Source organism: Mus pahari, chromosome 4 (assembly GCF_900095145.1).
Source record: "Mus pahari chromosome 4, PAHARI_EIJ_v1.1, whole genome shotgun sequence".
NCBI lineage: Eukaryota > Metazoa > Chordata > Mammalia > Rodentia > Muridae > Mus > Mus pahari.
In genome coordinates this window covers 71954959-71977492 of record NC_034593.1, presented here as the reverse complement: position 1 = coordinate 71977492, position 22534 = coordinate 71954959, and the positions used below count along the sequence as shown (strand labels likewise).

Here is a 22534-nt window from a genome sequence, read left to right as displayed (position 1 = left end):
AGAGAGAGAGAGAGAGAGAGAGAGAGAGAGAGAGAGAGAGAGAGAATAATTATATAAATAAGACTGACCTGTTAATTAACTAGGAAGCTTAAAAATGAAAATACTAATAAGACTGGCAAAAGATCCTAAGAAACACCAGAGTGAAAATGTAAACCCCAGAAGCAAACATGTTTGTATTCTCTTTAAACTCTCACACTTCAAATTATTTCCAGAGAAACTTCTCTTTAGCATACATAGAGTCCAGAGCAGTGAGAATATACTATATGCATTCGTGTAATGACCAGAAGGCAGCGCTCAATCACTGGGATGATGAGATAGAGACTCACAAGTACCCAAACATTAAAAAAAATCAATTGTTTTGATGAAAGTAAAGCATACGTGTCTATATCTTTTAATTTCCAGGAGCAGTCAAGAGCACTAAAACACCTAAACTCTCATTCTATGGTGGCTCATTACAGTCATGTTCAATGTAGAAAAATACAATAGAGTATGTGACAGAAAGTGTACACATTCAGAGGAAATAAAAACATATGGCAGGCTTACCTTTTAATGTTCTTTCTCCTCTTTTCTATGCCAGTCCAGATGCTGGGTATAGTTCCTCCCTGCCAGTAGATGGAGATAGTAAAATTGAGTCTTAGTGACCTCAAACCCTAATCTAGGTGGTTAAGAATTTTCAATTTTGGATTTGGGTATTGAAAAAAATTGAATCACTGAAAAACACATAGTTTGTAAAAATGTCTGAGTCAGTCAAATGAACTTTTATTTGTGGACATAATCACTAATTTTTATAGGACAGGATCTTGGCTGGCATAGAAAAAATACAGGAAAGAGCATTATATGGTAGGTTATTTAACCTAGACATTTTTATTCTCTTAAAACTTGCTTACTCGCTCAAATAACACCTATATTCATTCTGGACATGTTATTGGCCAGAGCTTCTTATATGGTATCCAGTTAACATTTTAATAACCCTGTAAGTTACTCTTCCCCAGCTCTGTCCTATCAGACACTGGATTTGCTTGAAGCCCACCTGGAACTACCTGCATGCCATGATTCTCCGTCCCCTAGGTCTTTAACCTATCATCTACTTTGGGCAAGACCAGGTTCTCTTCCTACTGACAAAGGGGCCTTAGAATTTAAAACCCCTTTCCCGATGATAAAAACTAAGGCTTTGTATTATTTTGTTTCAAATCAACATATCCTCTCACAATTATCCACAGAGAAATTCATAAAGCCAAAATGTCATCATTTGCTTATTAGATGGATCATCTTTAAAAGAACTAGAGGAACCCAGGAACAAGGAACATGGTTTTGTTTAAGGACTGGTTCTGGCCTTCTTGAGATCAAACTCAAAGGGGAACACAGAAAAGTCTGCGCTTGTTGGGAATGATATCTAGAAACAAAACGGACTCTGTCACCTTCAAAAGCTAATAAAGTATCCCTAAATGGTGGCGAGGGGACAACTAAAAGACATTCTTAATCGAATTTAACACCGATGGGATGGTGATGAGCTCCCTGGCCCTCCTTTTCTCATTCAGTGTGCCCACACACTGAACCCACTAGGAAAAGATACCACTCCTCCTCATTGTCTCATGCAGAGCGTAAGCCCCCATATTACTCAAGAACATGATCTGCCACATGATTTTAATAGAGCATGTTGTGGGAAAACAGCACGATACAATTAATCGAATAAAAAACACAAATTCATTCAAAAATAGCATGACTAAAATAAATGTCTATTTTTGTAGAGTTACCTCATCGCACTTCCCAAATAAGAACACTATTTTTAATAGTGCTTTATAGGTCTTAGGTTTTTTTGAGTTGCCAAAGTATTTTCCAGTGAGGACAATGATCTTAAAAGTTATATATCTCAAGCAGAATTTTCCTGTCAAAATAGAGTTATGCTTTCCAATGTGAATGGCCATAATAGTTTTTGTCTAAAGTGATGTTTATTTTTCTATATTTTAATTTTAATTGTTTGTGAGGGGTGTATACATATGGATGTGTGTAGGTAAGCACATCAATGTAAGCATGAAGAGGCCCTAGGAGAATGCCAGGTACACTGCTCTATCAGTGTGTGTTTGATTCCCTTGAAACAGGGTCTTATACGGATCCCTGCACTAAAGTTAAGAGCTCTATGCATCACTGATCCTCCAGTCTCCAAATCTACCCCAATCTTTCAGTAATAGGCAGGAGTGCAACTGTGCCCAACCTTTTACATGACTTTTAGGCATTTGAACTTGGGTCATTACACTTGCAAAACAAATGCTCTTACATGCTAAGACATCTCCAGGGCCTAAACCAGTCCATTTTGAAAGAATATAAATGAGTAACAGTATCATGTCAGATCCGCAGATATAAACCATAAAGTGGTTCCAGTAAGCTTACATACAGAGTTACCTTAATAACAAAAGACAGCACCAACCTTCAACTCAAATCACTCTAGTGTAATGGCTATCAACTCCCTTTCCACCAAATCTTATTACTTCAGATCATGTCACAGATCATGTCCACAAGTAACAATGAGTACTCGAAACAATGAAAAGGGATGACACCCTTTCACAGTGTGTTCAATAGATGCACTACATTAAGTTAGAAAAGGAGGACCACTGATTTTATTACCATAAATAAATGTGACCATAGGTGTAAATTTCAAACTGGTAATGAACATAGATTTTGCCATTTGCATTCTGTTCAGTTTATCTCACTGAGTAGAACTTTTTCCTTTTTTTTTCTCACAAATTTGGTAAGATCCCTGATAGTTACAGTATGTTACTCAAGTGGGTTAAAACAGCTACAACAAAGTGACCCACAACATTTCTGTGTGACTGTCTCTATTAAAATTGTGATCTGGAGATATTACAAGTTGTGAATGATTTGCTTAATTCTGGAGTCCTTTCAATTCTTGGATCACTACACTTGACATTAATTCTACCTCTGAAAGTAAAGAATATTCTGGAACTTAGTACTCACTAAAAAGTGTCCTTTCTCAGAGATTACTGATATAGAGTTGAATGATCAGAAGCCAACCTTTAACCTTTTGTTGGCCAAAAAGAAGCAAAGAATAATTTCTCTAAAGTTAACATTTTCACCATAAAAAAAAAAAAACACAATAAATTCTTCATTTAAAGATGGGGAAAGATAAGTAGCATTATAGTCATTTGGGTTTTGTAGTTCTGAAATTAGAACACTGTTCTTGCACATGATGGGTAACTGTTCTAGAATTTGTACTCTGTCTCAAGTCATGTGTTTATGGAGAATTGATACCACTTCACATATTCATAATCAAGTGTATGAAAAAGTATTTAACATGCTGTCTGGAAAGAACTGTATCTTCAATAAGTATTTTTAAACAATCTAAGCCAGTGTATCTACAATTGATAAGAACATGCAAATGAAAACTTAGTTTTCTTCACTAGTTTCACTTGGTATACCAACCAGTGTTCAGGCCATGCCTCATATCTAGCAGTAGATGGCCATCGCAAAACTTATGCAATGGCAGTTTTACACGTAGGTGTTTTGGGTGTATATTATGGTTACCAGATTTGTGTGTTTAATGAATTTCTGTGTGTGTATGTGTGTATGTGTGTGTGTGTGTGTGTGTGTGTGTGTGTATGTGTGTGTGTGTGTGAACATGTATGTTACACTATTAATATGTGTTTCTTTTTCCTTAGCTCATTTTTTTAGTTTGTTTGGTCTTACTCTCTTTTTAAATTTTGCATTATTTTATTGAGTTTTTTTAGATGACTATTTGTATTCTAATGAGAAACAGACAAGAAAGGGTGTGGATTTGGGTGGATAAGGGAGTAGGACATATCTGGGAAGAGTACAATCAGAACAGATTGTATGAAAAAAAATTATTTTCAATTTAAAAAGTACCTAAGAATTCGTTCCAACCACCAATTTAAAATATCCACGGGGCTGGAGAGATGGTCAGCTGGTCGGAGCTTTTGCTGTTCTTGGAGAAGACCCAACGGCTACTTTATTGATCACAACTGTCTATACCTCCAGTTCCGGATGGTACAATACCCGCTCCTGCCCTCCATTATCATTAGGCGTGTATATGGGACAGACAGGTAGATGTAGGCAAAACACTCTTAAAATGTAAGTAGACTGAAAATTTTTCGATACTATCCAGGCTGAAGAGGCAGTTCATTGGTAGAGTACAGTCATGGGGATATGAGGCCCTGAGCTTCAGGGCCAGTTCTCCAAAACTAAATGTTCAGAAGAAGTTATAAAGATATGTCATTTATTTTAAAAGTTTATGTATAACTACAAAATAAGGGACATTACAGCAGGAGAAGGCTAATCCTTCTCCATTCAGAAACATAACATTCTTTTCAGTACAAATAGAGAGGTAAGTGAAGAACAACATGTCCTCACCAACTGTTTGTATGATCATTTCTATAAATAGCCTACCAAATGCAAATTGAGAAACAGCAGTGATTGGCTAATCATTGACTCTTTACTTTCCTCTGTTGTATGGACCTACTTTGCATTTCTTATTCTACTTTAAGCCTTCTTTTGATTTGCCTCCTCCTACATGTGGGAGTAACTCTTGCCCCAGCTTTCCTCAGCCACCCTTCCATCAGCCCAAATCCCCAGTGACCTCAAGCGTGCTTAGACTGAAATAAGCACTGTCCCCACAGCACAGGTCCTTTGAATCTGCATTGGAAGCTCTTCTTCTTCTCTAAGTCACAAAGCCACATTCACACAGGCATTTTCCCCTTGAGATCAGACACACCCACTCCAGACACATGCACAATTTATGAGCTCTGCTCCTTCTCCACTTCCTATTCCCTAGTGTTTGACTCCCCATTTCACCAAGCAGGCCCCTTTAAATATCTCATCATTCATTTATGGCATTGTTTCCACTGACCATCATTGAGATAATGTTTAAATGAAACATCACTAAGCCCACATTTTAGTTTTCTGCAATTGTCTTCAACAGCAATTATTATTTGTTGCCTTTAAAAACATTGTATATTTTATAACAATTGGACATATTTGTCAGTATAAAAGCTTGTGAAAATAAAGAGCTAATATCACAGTTTCCAACAATCAATTGAAGAAGTAAAGGTATTCTAACAAGTAAGCCTATTCCTGTCCATTCTTATTTAACTGAATGAGTAAATAAGTCAGCAAGATGGCTTAGAGATTAAGGGATCTTACCCCCAAAGCTAATTAACATTAATTTGATATCAGGATCCTATGTAGAGAAAGGAAAAATTGAGTTCTTCTGATTCCTAACTGTATGCCATTGGCACTGGAGTGCATGAACACACACAACATATATATATATATATATATATATATATATATATATATATATATATATATATATATGTTGTTCTTCAAGCTTTGTTAATGCTTTATTAACTTATACCAAAAGTTTAACTTAAAACAGCCAAATAATGATTATTTCTAATTTTAAATTTATTTCTAATATTAAAAGTCATTCTTTCATGTCTCACCTCTTAATATTTTAACTATTTCTATTTATTATGAATTGTGTACAATGCTGAAGAGCCAACATTCTTTTTTTTTTTTAGGTGAAGTATGAGTTTTATTGGGTTCACATAGAGATTGTCATACACTATACACAGGTGGAACAATCAGAACCTCGAGCAGGCCATAAGGTCAGGTGGGCAGTTGTTGGTTTGAATGGACTTCATTATTTGGTGTGGTATTTATATCATTTTAAACTTACTTTTTAAATTGTTTATGAAAAAGAGAAAGTCCTTGAATATGAATATTACAGATGTGGGTAAGAGCTTGGGTTGTCCACTCGCCATACAGTTCAGACTCCTACTTCTACACCCTGTCATACTTCCTTGAAGACACACACTTCTAGTTTCAACAGGTGTTATTAATAATTTAGCTAACACTGGCCCTTATTCTTCCCTGTTCTCCTGGGTGAACCAAGAACTTTATACGTAGAGATAACTATAACTCACAGTAATTATGTTAATTTCATAAAAAGCATTTGGGGTTTATTTACCTATATTATTACATTCACCTACTAGTAAAAATGACTTCTCTCCCTTCATTTACCCTGATTTCCTGTGTCCCTTGTCTTTTAATATTAGCTGAAAAATTGTGAATACAGATGCTGAAAATAAACAGGCCCCACATAAAACTGCCCATAGTAAGTAATGAACAATGGCTACTTACTGGATCCCTGTCAACTGGGAGTTGCCCATGCCATTCTGGGACACTATTCAAAAACAGATCACATATTTAAGATAGGAAATAAAAGCAATGGGCCAGTAGAAGTTAACCACCAGTATCTCTGTCAGTAATAATCTGATAACAGATTCTAAATATTGGCTGTGTTTCCCAGATTTAAAGATGTTAAATCATAGCAACCACCTTACTAGTTCTGTATCTACCATTAACTTTCAAATATTCACATACCTTATTTTAACAGCAATACTATTTAAATCAACGGGATCTGTTTTTATTGTATCTATCATAGAGTCCTTTGTCATATGAAATTAAGTTTTTAAGGTCCTGAGTATATAGAGAGCTCTCACATTATCTTGTTCAACAGAATGTGTTTCATTGTCTTCTCCTCAGGGGCACATTCTGTGAACGGAAGGGAGGCAGTCTGTTTTGTATATTGTTAAATCTCCAGCAATCAGAGGAGTAGCTGAGTGTGGGGGGGTACACAAAACATGTATTTAATTAAGAGGCTCATGTTTATATAATGACATGGTTTACATGAATACAGTCAGACTTTGCCAGAACGACTGTATAGATTTTTAATCCTCTTATCGATAAAAGGAACCCAAGAAAGGCAATGAATCAGAAGACCCAGCCTCACAAAAGCCACCATTTTCCTTAGCCATGTCACCATTTTCCTTAGCCATGTTTCTACCCAGGGACCCTCGCCCTCACTCCTCTCTACATGTTTCCTGACCTTTAATAAATCTAACTTTCTTTATATTATTTAATCAGGATGAGGTTCTCTCTTCCTACTTTTCCCATCTTTTATCTTATATCGCAATCAAAAGAGTCTCTCTAGACATTAAGCTCCTGAGTGCTTTAGAAGACACATTGTATTCCAGTGTTATGAGGCAACAAGGCCTTGACTTGAATGGAAAAAAAACAAACAAAAAAAAGAGCACACAACGTAGTATCTTATGTTTCTAAGAATGTTTCTTTTGAGGCACACAGCATGTGGGAAAGTGTTCTTCTCTAGAAACTTGAAGTACAACTTATTATCCCTTCTCTGCTTCAATGGCTTATATGCTCCTCCCCTATAAGCAATTGCTATTATAAACTCACTTCAAGAAGATTGTTAATTCAAGCATTTAATAAATCAAAGGTTGAGTGCCTCAAACGAATGTTCAGCCTCATGAAGTCATAACAAAAATACCCTGAAGATCAAGATCCCTTTTTAATACGAAGTTATGTCCTAAAACTAACTGGGTGACTCTCTCCAGCCTATGGCTGACACCGCTATCCAAAGTTTAAGTTGACTTTAGAAGAATACATTTTCATGAATTAGATTTTTTATCTGACCAAAAATAAAAACAAATTTAATGCATGGTTTGAAGAAATTATAAAGGCTAAGTTAAACTGAAAAAAAAACAAACAAACAAACCAACAGCAACAACAATAATAGGACATATTGAATGCTGAGAGGAAGAATAAAGGTTAAAGTTCAGATGGTGAGAAATCCTGGGGGCAAACAGGACCAGTGCACATGGAGGAGCATTCTTACATACTGAGGCTAGAAAAGAAACAAAGTGAGAAGAAAATGGCATAGGCCTTCAAGTTCATGCCGATAAACTGCCCTTGTAGGCACAGCTGCGACTTCTTTTAGCAGCTTTGAAAACGGAGATTGAACCAACTAACAATGGGAATTGCATAAGAAATTCCTGGCAAATATTAGCAAGAAAATATTTTCCTGGCAAATACTGCAGATCAAGAAAGTAAAGGATAGTGACAAAAAGCCAGTGGCTCTAAGCTAGTCATCCATGCATTGTTCTGAGGGTTTGACTGAAAAGGAAAATAGCTGCAGTTAGAGCTTAAAGTTGAAGCAAATGAGGAAGTGGAATGGTGGACAAGTGACCCTTCCTGGGAGTCCCCATCTGTTACTACTGTCAGCTGTATCAAAGCCTGCAGTATTTTTTATCAGCATATAAATTATATTAATTTTACATATGGACTAACTATGAAGTATCCTTAAAACACCACTGTGTAAATGAAACTAGTTAAGACATGTTTCAAAAAAATACTTTCTGTGTTTAGATTATTTTATTCTGAACTGGTTTTACTGTTTGATTAAATTTTTGTTATGTGACCAAAACCATGACTGTATAGTACAAAGATTGGAAATTTCAAATAATCTATTAAAAGGTTAATTCATATTAAAAAAATAATAATAACATAAGTTCCCAGAGTGGCTCCTGGGTGAACTCCTGCTTCAGCTCTCCGAGCACAGGGATCACAGACATGCACAACCACATTCAATGAGCATGACTTATTAAGAAGAAAGTACTCCTCACAATAAACTGCTTGTAAAATTCAGGCTAGACCTTAAAGTGGTTGTTTTAAAAACAGTATTTCAGACCAAACTGAATGTCTGGGTAATACAAGGGTAATAGGTTACACACAAGGGTTTTTACAAATAAAGTTTAAACTGTCCTTCATGTTTGTACATAGAAAGATGAGTCTAAATGCTTTCTCTTATTCTAAGGAACCTTAACTGTTTCTAGCTTCCCAAGAATTCAGTGACAAATATTATAGAAATCATAATTAACTATTATAATATTAATAATAATACATCAAATATCCTGTATATTAAAATAACCCTCTTAACAAAAATTCTGGGTACACAGAAGTGCTCTAGCTCTCATTTGCCACTATGAATAAAGAATGATACTATTGCCTGCTCTGTCATAGCTATTCCCAAATTTTATATTTGTTTATTTTATATGTTACACTATAGTGATAAAATGACATTTATGTGTGTGTACATACACATTTATGCACAGTCATATGTACAAATGTATGCATGCATGTACACACACACAGACACACATCACTGAACTTGAATGGTTTATCTGGTAATGGAGGAATCAAAAACAAAACTAGACCTTCCAATCCAAAAGTCTGATTAAGAATTTGTTGTTTCTAACACATCCCTCAGCAAACACTGCCAATGCATGTCGACTGGGATTCCTTGTTGACTCAAGACTTCAAAGGAGCAGTGAGCCTGATGTGTTGCACAAAGTCTGGGATACACAGCACACAATGATCTCATCCCATCTGAAAGCCCACGGTACATCTAGCAGACTGACATTGTGCAACTGAAGCTCCTGGGCCTTCCTGCAAGATGATTGTTGAGGTATTCCACCTTCTTAGCAGAATTGGAAATAACCTAAGGCTATGCACATGTCTTATTATATCTTGCTTTTAATGTTCCTGTTCCTGTTCCTGCTCCTGCTACTGGATATGTCATTTCAACTTGATCTTGCACAAAAACTTTCCTAACCATAGTCATTTTACAAATGCTATCAGTTTTTAAAAAGCGTTATTCTTTGAGGCTTCTCTTGGGACTTAACACAGTGAAAGAATTTACATGTGTTCCATGTAAGGCTCACTACATAATGAGATTTCAAATATGTAAAACTCATATTGTTTCTTACAAACCCTGCTATCCAAGGAAGTATTCTCCAATCAGCATCAGTAGTTCAATAACTAATTTTGGCTTGAGAAGAAGGTTGATATTAGCACTAATCTCCACTAATCTGCAAACCAATTACAAAGGTAGCCATGAGCTTCAATATTCTTCAGGATGTTGAACTCAGCACTAAGGCTCTGCAACACTGTTTCTTAGAGTGAACAATGGCATCACCAGTCCCTGAGTGTGGTTGTTCTATAACACTAAAGATGTGCTTGCTAACCATTGATGATCTACTTCACAGACAATAAATTTATACTGATATTTTGTTGTTTTAGATAATACATAACAAGATAACCTGTTTAACACTGATACTCTATGTCTGTGTGTGTGTGTGTGTGTGTGTGTGTGTGTGTGTTTTCTATAGACATTTTCCATATCTTCCAGTGAGAGTCTATTTAAGAGCCTGAGAGATCACACAACTCTTCAGAATCTTTACTATATTTTACATAGGCTCAAAGTTCAATTCCCAGCACTAACATGAGACAGCTGACAACTGGGTGTAACGCTAGATATAGAAAATCTAGATCAACATGTCTAATATCTGAGGGCACTTGCACTCACATTCACGTAACCCCACAGAGACAAATGCATACACACATAGTTAAAAGTAAAATATCATCTTTGAAAAAATGATCAAGGTTCCTTACTTCGAGGACAGATGTTTCATGAACAAGAACAAACAGAAGAAGATTTTATTTTGGTGGGCAGTGTGAAATTCTGTCAAACACACAGGTCCATGACGATGGAACCATGGCTAACAGGTCCACCACATTAGTCCCCAGCAATCTTTGACATATAGTGTTCATAATACCGTGTTCTGAAAGTATATAACGTATGACTCTTGTCACTCAAAAAAATAAAATAAAATGGATAAAAAGGAATGAAGGAATGAAGGATGGAAGGAAGGAAGAATAGAAGTAAAGGAAAGAAAAGAAAAGAAGAAAAGAAAAGGAAATAAAAAAAGAAAGAAAGAAAACAGCTCCTCTAGACAAAAAAGCAGACCACATTGCAAAATAATTTTTATGAAGTCACACCCCACCCCCTTAAAATTCTACTGACTTGCCATATATTTTGAAATGGTCACAAGTTATTACTGGACCAAAAACTAAGGGTTCACCCTAACCCACAAATAGCTAGTGTGCAGTCAACTTCCTGTTTATTGTGGCATAGACACCTAACATTCCATCAGCAGTTTTCAGATTAATGACTCTGATGAAGATCTGGCATGGCCACAGAGGAAGCATGAAGCCCATTTTTGTGTTATAGTAAAAATCAGCAGCCTGCATTAGTGTGTGCTAATGAATAGTAAGTTCACACAGTGTGATGAATAATAAGTTCACACAGTGTGACAACCAAGCATTGGCCAGTATTACACAGCTAATAAATTGATTTACCTGTAACAAATATGGCAGGGAAATTAGTGCATACCAGAATTAATGACCTCAAATGTCATAGGTCAGGAGCTTAGTAGCAACATATACTTGAATATTTAACCCCTTATTTAATAGCTTTCAGGAGTCAAACATGATAGGCATAATTTTCAATGATTTCTCAGATAGATGTTTAAAAGAGGATGCAAACTCTAATATGATGGAAACCCATCACTAAGAAAGAGTTTCATTGTTTCTGGAAAGAATTTCCACAAATGGGAAAGTCAGTGCTACAATAGTAGAAAGATAAACCAGGAGCCAGCCCATGACTCACCTCGAGAAAGCAAACTACAGGCCTTCAGTCCCAGCATCTGGGAGTGGACACTGAGATTACTAGCTTCTGGTGGCTCAGCCTAGGCTACAAAGATCATCTCAAAACAAAAATAAAACCATAAACAAAATACCAGTCTTTCTGAGAGAAGGAAAGGGTGTACTTAGCATCCTTCTTATAGTTTCTAGTTAAACACTGGGTTTATCCCGTTAACTGCAGATTTCATTTTTCCTAACCTCCTACGTATATGTAAATTCAAATATTGTCATTCCCCAAAACAGAAAGAAGAAAATGAGATCATATTAAGAAAGAAAGAAAGAAAGGAAGGAAGGAAGAAAGAAAGAAAGAAAGAAAGAAAGAAAGAAAGAAAGAAAGAAAGAAAGAAAGAAAGAAAGAAAGNAGGAAGGAAGGAAGGAAGGAAGGAAGGAAGGAAGGAAGGAAGGAAAGAAGGAAGGAGAGAAGGAAAGAAGGAAAGAAGGAAAGAAGGAAGGAAGAGAAAAACAGATGACTGATGTTGACACTCTCAAGGACAGATGCCATAGGTGTGCTAGGAACAGTGTCTCTAAGAATTCGTCTGGGAAATATAAGGTCAGCATCTATAGATGCCTATTATAGCCTACATTTGGTCACAGTGACATAGCATCAGAGGCAATGGAGAATAAATTAGGCCAACTTTAGCTGCATCAGCAGTTCAGGTTGTGTGCTCACTTGGCCTGTACATGCCCCTGGTTTTTCATCTCTAGCATGACAACAAACAAAAACATCTCAACTTAATTTCTCAAGATGCTAGCCACTGGGAATGGAGTGGAATCTCATGAATCTTACTTAACTCTGGAGACAATTTTGAAAGACAAGTGTGACCATCATTCAGGTGTCAGTTGAGACAGGATAAGATAGTCCACAGTAAATGCAGTAAAATCTCGGCCTTTCTATAATGTTCTATAAAGAGGTTACAAATACAGGGGAAGCACACACATTAAAATACAGGTGAATGGCACATAATACTGGAGAAGCAGAGACAAAAACAAAAGAAAAGGTGACACAGCAGAGAAGGCAACAAAGCGGTTTTATGTGATCAACAAAAGCTAAGAAATTAATTACTCTGAGTTAAGAGAAGATAACAAGGAGCTCAGAGAAGGATTAGCCAAGGTAAGAATAAATATATTGCCAGGGAAGGAACAGAAGACAGAATCAAAGACAGAAGTCAATATCTACAGGACCAGAGTAGTGTTCTTATTACATGGTGTCACTGCCCTCGTGAAAATATGAAGGTGAGGGTCCTCCAAGATTCTCCTTACAGTGCCAATCATGCACAAATAAAAAGGATTTTAATGACACAATAAAATTCTTATAAATAGGTGTTACCTTCTTCTAAAATGTCTCTTGATTTGCTTTTCCCTGGAGGGAATTTCACCACCAGTCACACTGCTTTTGCAAACTAAGTGCTCCTTGAGGACTAAATATGTTCTAAGCCTGTGTTACTTGTTCTGTCTAGTGCTCACTATAGATTTTGAACAGATGCTGTTTAGTCCTTCATTATCCAGATAGAACCCTCATCCAAGGAGAATTGCTTTGGATCATGGGGCAGAATGGGTACACTGACAAACAAGGAAGGCCATCAACCATAAAGACATTAAAGACTTCAGTCATGGGCTGGGGAGATGGAAACATGAGGATCTGAGTTCACCTCCCTAGGACCCATGAAAAAAGTCATACTTGGTTGCATTCTCTTGCTATTCTAGCACTGGAGAGGTAAACACAAAAGAATTCCTGAATCTTGTGGCCAGTCTGTATATCAAATGAATAGGCTCCAAGTCAACAAAAGAGGTAGGTAAAGAGACTGGAGAAGAAAACATCTGACATTGACTTGTGTCCTCCACATAGACACACGTGTGTGAACACACACAAACACACACATTTGAACATATATACACTTGCACACACATATGGACACACAGACATATATGTGAACATAAACACACATATGAGCACACAAATACACCTTTGAACATACACACACCCTCACACATATGTACACACAGATATGTGCACATAAACACACACACATATCTTCACACTCCTTCGATCACTTCTATGAATTGATAAGAATATTTATCATCATGAGTTCCCTTTGCTACATACCTCCTTTATGCTTCCAAAAACAGAAGACTGTTGAAACATACCTTTCCTCATGACGCGAGACTTCTGATTGACAGATGCTTGCACTCTATAACTGTAAGTAACTTTTTGTATTATACAGTGGGATGACTGTCTTTCTTGAAGTCATGAAAGATAGAAGCTTTCCATATTGTCAATAGCATATTTTATGTTTTTAAGCAAAACAAAACAAAATATTTTTTAAAAAAAGATTTTTGCCCAGTTCTAAAGGAGAAGAGGAAACATGTCCTGTTTCAAAATAGTGTAAGATCTGATGCACACCTTAGCAAATCTATGTATGTGTGGCTTCCACAAGCAGAAAAAAAATCCAGAATGCTAGAAGAAATAGCCAATATCTTTGATCATCTAAATTAACATCAGTAAAGACTAACACTGATATAGATTTTTAGTGGTCTAGCTTCATTTTCAGTATTATTCTTCTTTAATATAAAATGTATCCATGAAAATTAATAAGACAATTATTAAACAATGACAGGATGAGAAACATTTATCATTGAGTAAGTTATTATCATTAAAAACTCTTCTTTGTTCTTCATTCCATGTCTGGCAGATGTGAATTGAGTTGGGCACACATTATATGTAAATAATCATTCAAGGGACACTAGTCATAGAGATATCAACTCCCACATTCTAGAAAAGTATAGCCAAGATGTGAAGCAAAGCAGAACATACTACTTATTTCATATTTTTATTTAATAAAATAAAATGACTTATGTAGACATCTAAGTTCTAGGACACTCAGAAGAGAGAATCTGGATGAAAGTGGAATAAGCTTATGAGATCAGGTCTTTGGGGATTCCTAATGTACTCTCAGCATGCCCCCAGATTGTATTGCAATAGTTTATTCCAGGCTGAACTGTATTGTTTCTTCAGGTTTGTGTTTGGTTGTTTGTTTGGTTCCTGTAAATGACAGCACAGAAGCCTTCTCCAGAATTTACAATGTTAGCACAGATTCTGAGAATACTTGTTAAGTAGGTATGTAGAGTATTGATAATAATGTCTAAACACTTTTAAAAACATATCCATCTCTAATACATAGTTTTGAGTGTTATTATATTTTTCTATTACTACATGTCATTGTAAAGAAAGACCTTCAGAAGTCACTAGCTCTAACTTATAATTAACAGATGAACATTGAATTGTTCAATGAAATAATTATGTCAAAGTCATTAGGATTTGGCAAGGTTAGGTACCAAGAGTGAAAGTGTTCCCAATTGACTGTCAGAATCTTGGGCTGCTTGTCCCAGCCTGTTGCATTACTTTGTCTATGACAGGTTTACTTTTGGCATGCCCCAATATTAAATAACAGACTTCAAATGGGGACTAATTGACCCTATTGTAGAAGTGCAGACGCCTTGAGGGATATTTTGTAAGGCTACAGCCTTAACTGATTATACCTCCTATATATAAAATGCAAAAGAAAACAAGTTAGCTTGAATACTTTCAAAGCCTATTCACTAAATCATCTGCCTTCTTTCTGGAATGCCTACTTCAAATATACCACTTAGAGTCCAGCCTGAAGAAAGCTACATATTGCTAACTAGAAGAAAAGCAGCCTTTAATAAATATATTTTCCTTTCTAACAAGAAAAACTTTCAACACTTAAGTAATAGGAAAAAAAATACGTGAAATAATCATTAGATCTTCATTCTTCACATTCCTTACACAGAACACAGTTGATCTGGGACTCAAAATGGGCATCTGTAATCTCAGCACTCAGAAGGCTGAGGCAGGAGCAATTTCAATATTTTGGTATTTTATTTGCTGATATCAAGTACTTTTTAAGAAACTCTACTCTTATACTCAAGAAAAAAGCAAATGTTTTATTTAAAATACATAACAAAATTCAATTTGTTATTATCCAAATATGCTCATATCACACAGCTATTAAGAAAAGAGCTCAATAAAAGTGCCATATAGATTTATCAATTAAGTACTACGTGACTCTATCCCATGATAGATTATGTAACTATTTTTAGAATCACAATGCAAACAATGTTTCCAGAGAATCCTAAAAGAAGAAAAGTGGCTCACCCTAAAGAGGAACAGTTCTGTGAAAGGACCAAGGTCCTGGAACTATGGTAACAGAGAAATGGAGATGAGAATCAGTGCTCACACTAAGGTAATGGAGAAATGGAGATGGGAATCAGTGCTCACGCTAAGGTAATGAAGAAATGGAGATGGGAATCAGTGCTCACACTAAGGTAATGGAGAAATGGAGATGGGAATCAGTGCTCACACTAAGGTAATGGAGAAATGGAGNAGAAATGGAGATGGGAATCAGTGCTCACACTAAGGTAATGGAGAAATGGAGATGGGAATCAGTGCTCACACTAAGGTAATGGAGAAATGGAGGTGGGAATCAGTGCTTACCTCTTTCTGCTGTCTGATGATGGATGCAATATGACCAGCTGCCTCACTCTCCTGCTTCTAACATCAGCGCTACCATGCTAGATTACATCCATCAAACGTGAGGCAAAATAAATCTTTCTTCCCTTCAGTTGGCTTCTGGTAGATACTGTATCATAGCAAAGCAAGCATATCCTTGTGTTTGGAATCCTCTCTACAACATACCTTGTCTACTGTGGCCTCTGTTGCTAGATCCATAAAGGAAATACATTAAGAAGTTCAATTGTATTTACCACATTTACCCTTTGATTTTGTTCTCTTATTTTGACTTTATGAAGTAATCTACATGGCCAGGTACAGTCATACATAACTGTAATCACAGTTGCTGGAAGGGTTGAGGAAGGAGGACCAGCCTAGATTACATTGCCAAACTGTGTCTCTAGAAATACCAGTACTATATAAATAAAGTTAAATAGCAAATGTAATATCTGTGAGTTGCACCAAAATTTGTTGAATGTTTACTGATTCAGCAACTTTGGGCAGTATTCTTTCACATTCTGAGTTCTTAGTTCTCATGAAAATTCATCCATGGCATCCTTAGAAAAATATAAACACAAACGTTCTGTAGAAGCAGCTGCAAATGCATTGATTACAGATTTAGTGAATGCACACTAGATCTCATATATATATATATATATATATATATATATATATATATATATATATATGTATATATGTATATATATATATACTGCATTTAAATCTATTTAGAGTCCACAACAAACATCAGGCTCATATGTATTATATTCTATAAGCTCTGCTGAATTCAGTTAATCTGGAGCATTTGCAAAAATCTGTAGATTTCTTATCATTGTTTCCTTTTTCTCATAAGAGAACTAGATTATAAAATCAAGTGCATACACAGTATGCTGCAATACATAGAGCTTGTCAAATCTTTGTTTCTGTGATGGCAAAATATGGAGGTAAATGAATAGAAATTTTAGTGCCTGGTGTCTGTCATTGACAGAAAGAAATGTCACTCATTTGAGAGACATGCCTATCACAAATTGATTAAACACTGCCTATTCTTTTAATATGTGACAGAAAATCCACTGATATAAGCTAGAGTCAAGAAGAGCTCTTTGTAGGAGTCCCTAGGAGCAGAAGAGACTCTTCCAAACCCAACTTCAATCACAAGCATGGTGGTTTACCAACCTCAGGGCCTAAATTCTCTGAAGCAATAATTCAAGTGAAAGTGATTGCACATGCCTTGTGCAAAAAGTATTACTGTGCTACGGAAAAGGATTTTAAACCATCTAATGGATTCATCCAAAACGGAACCATACTTGAGTTTTCTGGAAGGAAAAGTCTGCTCTGCTTTTCTCCTTCTTCCTCCTCCTCTGTATCCTGTCATTCTTCCATTTTCTCCTTCTTCTCTCCCCCACCTTCTGCTCCACCTTCCCTTTCATCTGCCCAATCATCAGCTCTCATTTATTTTACAAATTAAGGTGGGAGCAGGTTTACAGGAAATCACCTGAGTGCTGACCCATTCCTAGTTCACAACCACTCACAGGAGAATGGAATTAACATCAAATATAATTAACCCCAGGGCTATTCACAACGAGAACCAATATATAAAACTGTCTCCCTCACCTCCACACATGTCCCATGGTTCCCATGTGCCTTTGTACAAGCAAGCATATGCTGCACTATAGTGGTTTGAATGAGACGTCCCTATAGATAGAGCTGTCATTTCAATGCTTGGTCTCCAGTTGGTGGTATTATTGTGAGAGGTTTAGAAGATGTGACCTTTTTGGAGTAAATATGTCCATGGAGATAGATTTTGAAAGTTTAAAGCCTTAGGGACACTCTCAGTGTGCTTCCTCTGCTAGGTAATTGCCCTTAATGATGTAAGTTCTTGGCTCCTCCAGCCACTGTACATTTATTCTACCATCATGGACTTTTAGATAGATGTTTAGTCCTTTGTAACTATAAGCCCAAATAAATGCTTTCTTCTGTAAATTGTCTTGTTCGTGGTGTTTTATCATAGCAATAGGAAAGTAACTAACAGAGCTTTAGAAAACATTTTAAATTAATATGTTGCAGGGACAATTTTGTCACCAAAATACTGTCTTAGCAAAATCTCAATATTTATCCTATCTTCAAAGGACCATGACTTCTGTGAAATGCTAAATACCATTCCAAGTTCAGTGGTGGATCACAATTAAAGAGTAACATACAATGATGACAAATACAGTTCTCCTGGTGACCCTTAAATAGTAAATGACCTGAGTCGTATCATGTGACCCAGACCTGGCCAATGATAGGGAAGTTACTTTACAAAAAGGTGTTTGTAGGAGAGCTCAATTTTTCCTGTTTGGACAAAACTATTTGGGGTGCTGATGATGGGACAAACCTGGGACTTAAAGTTAGAAAAAGAAGAGGAAAAGGTTCATGAGACTAATGGTGTCATCCCTGATTCCTCCTACTAACCCTTTAACTATCCTAATCCTAGATTTCCTATTCTATGAGATACTAAGTATACAATTAAGCCTGATTTGGGATCTCTTATCTGCAGCTAGAATCAGATAAATTAGGGTCCTGTGTTAAAGTTTCTGTAGATACCTACAGAACAAAAAAGTACCCTAAGACAAAGCCATATAACTTGCTGATGTATTCACACATTTAATCACACATTAAACAAGATGGGTAAAGATGACTGGGCACACCAACAAGCGTCATCACCTCCTATGACATGTGAAAAGATGCTGTAGATTTATAGATTATTGACATTATTTACACCAGTCTTTCATATAGTAACCCATTAATATGTTAGAAATGAGATTTCCTCTCATTCTGATTATTTACAAGTGATGTTTGAAACACAGATCTGCCATATCCCTCTGCCATTCTTCATCCACAGTAATATTTATGGTTACAGAGTAACATGCCATGCATTTGTTCAAATATTAATATTCCTGTAGCTTGCCTGAAGTTTGGTTTTCATTATTTTTATTAATAAGGAAGTTGGTAATATCAAAGTTCATTAACATTTTTCAAAAAACAAGCCACCATCAATTAAGAAAAATCCAAGTGGCCATGCCAGTATCAAGAAAAACAATACTAAACAAATGTGAGTTTGAAAGTCAATAAAAAAAAAATAGAAAAATTGGTTTTTTCTATACTTTGAAGTAGTTCACAGTAAAAAAAATAATCTTATTTGTATAACACTCACTTTCAAAACACATGCCCTTGATAAATATCAACAGAATGCTCAAAAAATTTAAAGGCTATATGCATAAGTCCACAGTTTTCATGTCAGTTGTTACAGAGTTCCTGTGGCTCCCAGGAATAGCAGACTTTGCTTGTTGCTAGTGATTAAGTAATAAGACTTCAGTTCTGCTCTATTGCTCAAGCTGGATATTCTTGTCTTCATTTTGTATTTATCTGAACTATCACATGCCTCTTGCTAAAGAGTAATGTGTACACAAAGAAAATTTAATATCTCAAAGCATAAGCTTTATCCTGATATAATCAATTACCACTACACAGGTACTACTATGTAGCTGCACTCTATACACATATTTATCACATCTAAACATTTGCAGTTTGATTTAGATTCATGAAGCCCTTAAGGAAATGGAAATAAGATCTTTGTGTAACTGGGTTTAGGCCAACCAGGAACTTCCTTATGATAGGCACGTTCTTCATTCCTAGGCTGCACCTCAATCTCCTGCCGTGTGTTTCCTTCTGTGGATCATCCACAAGTCTTTATGTAGAATTCTCTCATTTTAAAAATTGCCTACCTTTATTTTTATTAATTACTATTTCTGTTAAGTCTTTCTCTGTATTCCTATATATATAATTTTTAGTTTTCTGTATTAGTATTTTTAATTCACATTTTTCACTTAGGTTTATTCTTATATTCTGGGATATGTACACATATTACTTTACATTTTTATTGGTCATTATTTTAATCCTTTACAAATTATTACATGAGCCTCTGGTGGATGGATATGGTAAGCATGTCAAGTACCATAAAAGAAAACATGCAACTTTCACATAATTAGAGAAGGTATTGCTTAGCCAAGACCTGCATGCTGAGAGAATAAAAAAACAAACAAAAAAACTAAAACACATTTGAAAGTTTATTTCTAATCCGTCCTGTGCTGTGGTCTAAGTGTGAGCTTTGTCTCATGTTCTTGATTCCTCTTTGAGCTCCCGTAAAAACTGTGAAAGAACAAACATTCTATGTGTCTCTAACAAGTGATAAAGGATTCAGAAAGGGATTCTGACTCCATCCTGAAACTTCTCATTTTTTCACTAAAAACTATTATCCTTAGGAATCTAATTTTCATGTCCAGACAGAGGCCCTGCTTCTGCTTAGCCAGGATTTCTTAACACTGCCCATTGTTACCTTTCTCTCTTCCTTTTATCTAACCAGCTACCCACTGTGACTATATCTCCTACACAGGTGTGGTAACATCCCTAAACACAATACGCACAGATTAATCCCACCTTCAATTGTACCAAGTGTTGCCCTTTTTAATATAAATGTCTATGTAAGTTGTCAGCCATCTCTCCTAGTGTCCCAGAATTACTCAGAAGAAAATGGGGGTTAGGGCATTGTTGTGATACATGGAAGCAAAATGTATTTAGCTACCCGTAAAGACTGAGCTGAAAGTGGTTCCTTAAGCTCCAAGCACTTAGTAACCACTGGTCCAGATGTAAAGGCTATGGTAAATAGGGGTTATACAAATAGGAACCTGCAGTGCAGACTTTTTAAGCTCTTAGGCTTATAGAGCTTCACACAGCTCACCCTCAGAGAGCCTTGTGAGGCATCCCCAGAACTAAAAGCAGACCTGTGGTTGGCAGAATCCATTCTGTCTTATTTTCTAATCTTGGTGTATGCCCAGTTTTTAACAGCACTTAGTTTTCTTTCTCGAGGAACATATTCGATGGCATTTGTACATATAACTGCAACTTTGTGGGTATGTTTATGTGGGATTATGGTTGAGAGCTTGTGCTTACATGTTTTATTATGATAATTATTTTGATATTATTAAAAAATTAATCCTTTCCTCCTCCCCTTTCTTCCAATGTTTCCCATATACTCCTCCTTACTCTTTCAAATTCTGGACCCATTTTTTTTATTAATTTTTATTGTCACATACATACATACATGTGTATTTTTTAAATGTGAAATGGTCCAAGTGTTGAATGACAGGAAAAATGTTATATTATATTACAAAGTATATTAAACATTTTCTTGGCTATTTGGCAAAATCCATGAAGGGATTTGTATGCATGATCCCTAAGCAGGGCTTCTAAATTAAGACACGGTACCTGTTTGGGTTCATACATGCTGGCTGACTGCATTTTCCCAGTCCTAGGTTACTAAGACAGTGAGCTTTAGTCTGGAGCTGATGTGTGTTAAGTGTGGTGACAGAAGAAATGAGAAAAGGAGGGAGTTGGAAGTTATATTCAGAGAACAGAATGGCCAGTATGGAAAAGGTACGACTGCTACTGGGCACATCATGTTCCTCCTTGGACTCTGAGTGGTGCTAAACCAAAAATAATGCTCCACCCATCAGCCATTTTAGCCCAGTGACTGCTTCACCAAATCCTAGGACCAGCAGGTTCAGCCTTTGTTCAGAAAGTCCTTTTCTACCTCTCATCACTTGGACCTAGGAAAAGCTTTTCTGATAACTTCAGGAATTCCTGTAGTCAATCACCATCGAGATTCTCAACTTACTGAAGATTCAGACTTATTTTCCATGCTTCTAATGTGTGTGTATGTGTGCTGTGCTTTGGTCTTTAGTTGGTTAATTTGTCACCAAACTGAGAAACAAGATTTCTTGTCCTTATACCAAGAACTTAGCACACCTTAAAATGAAAACCAAATAAAAGTGTTTCCAAAATGCCAATACAGAGCTCTACTAGTAAACTGTACAATGTGTGCATAAATATTGTTAAGATAGCACAACAATAACATAAAAAATTAGAGCATCTTTTACAAATGCAATATTTCCTAGAGTGTTGTCTTTAAGTGTTTCTTTTATTTATACTCTTATCCCAAATATGCTCACCTGGTAAAGTGTATATACATACATATACACATAAACAGATACATGCATATATGCATACACATATACATGTACATATACACATGCCAAAACCACAATTGGTTTCATGAAAATACATGCTAAACTTTATCTGCAAACTTTCAGAAGACTGGAAGAGCAGAACAAAGTTTTCAAGATAAGCATCAGTACTGTTTATGTTGACAGTCAAACCCTTTCAAGTGAGGACTGCCAAACCAAGACCAGTCTCCACTTTGTTGAAGCACATTTAGAAATGGTGACTTCCACCAAGCCAGAATGAACAGGCAAACTAAGCGGACCTCAGATTAAGTTTTTGTCAGACTTTTGCAGTACTCAGATAAAAAAGTCGAGTGCAGATTCAGCAGATCAATGTAAATCACTCCTCCACACCCCCATTTTTTAAAATTATTTTATTAGATATTTTCTTCATTTACATTTCAAATGCTATTCCAAAAGTCCCTTATACCCTCCCCCTGCCCTGCTCCCCTACCCACTCACTCCCACT

The 22534-nt window shown here is 36.2% G+C and overlaps 1 protein-coding gene across 2 annotated transcripts in view; it reads right to left on the bottom strand.

Annotated features, from left to right (window-relative positions):
- Pdgfc (platelet derived growth factor C) overlaps positions 1-22534 on the bottom strand; it is a 162859-nt gene that overhangs the window by 81472 nt on the left and 58853 nt on the right. The window contains exon 2 of one of the 2 annotated variants that reach the window (XM_021195716.2): positions 544-602. The exons of the other annotated variant lie outside the window; for it this stretch is intronic. The gene's annotated coding sequence lies outside the window, so the exon portion shown is untranslated. The remainder of the gene's footprint in view (positions 1-543; positions 603-22534) is intronic. 2 annotated transcript variants of the gene reach the window in all.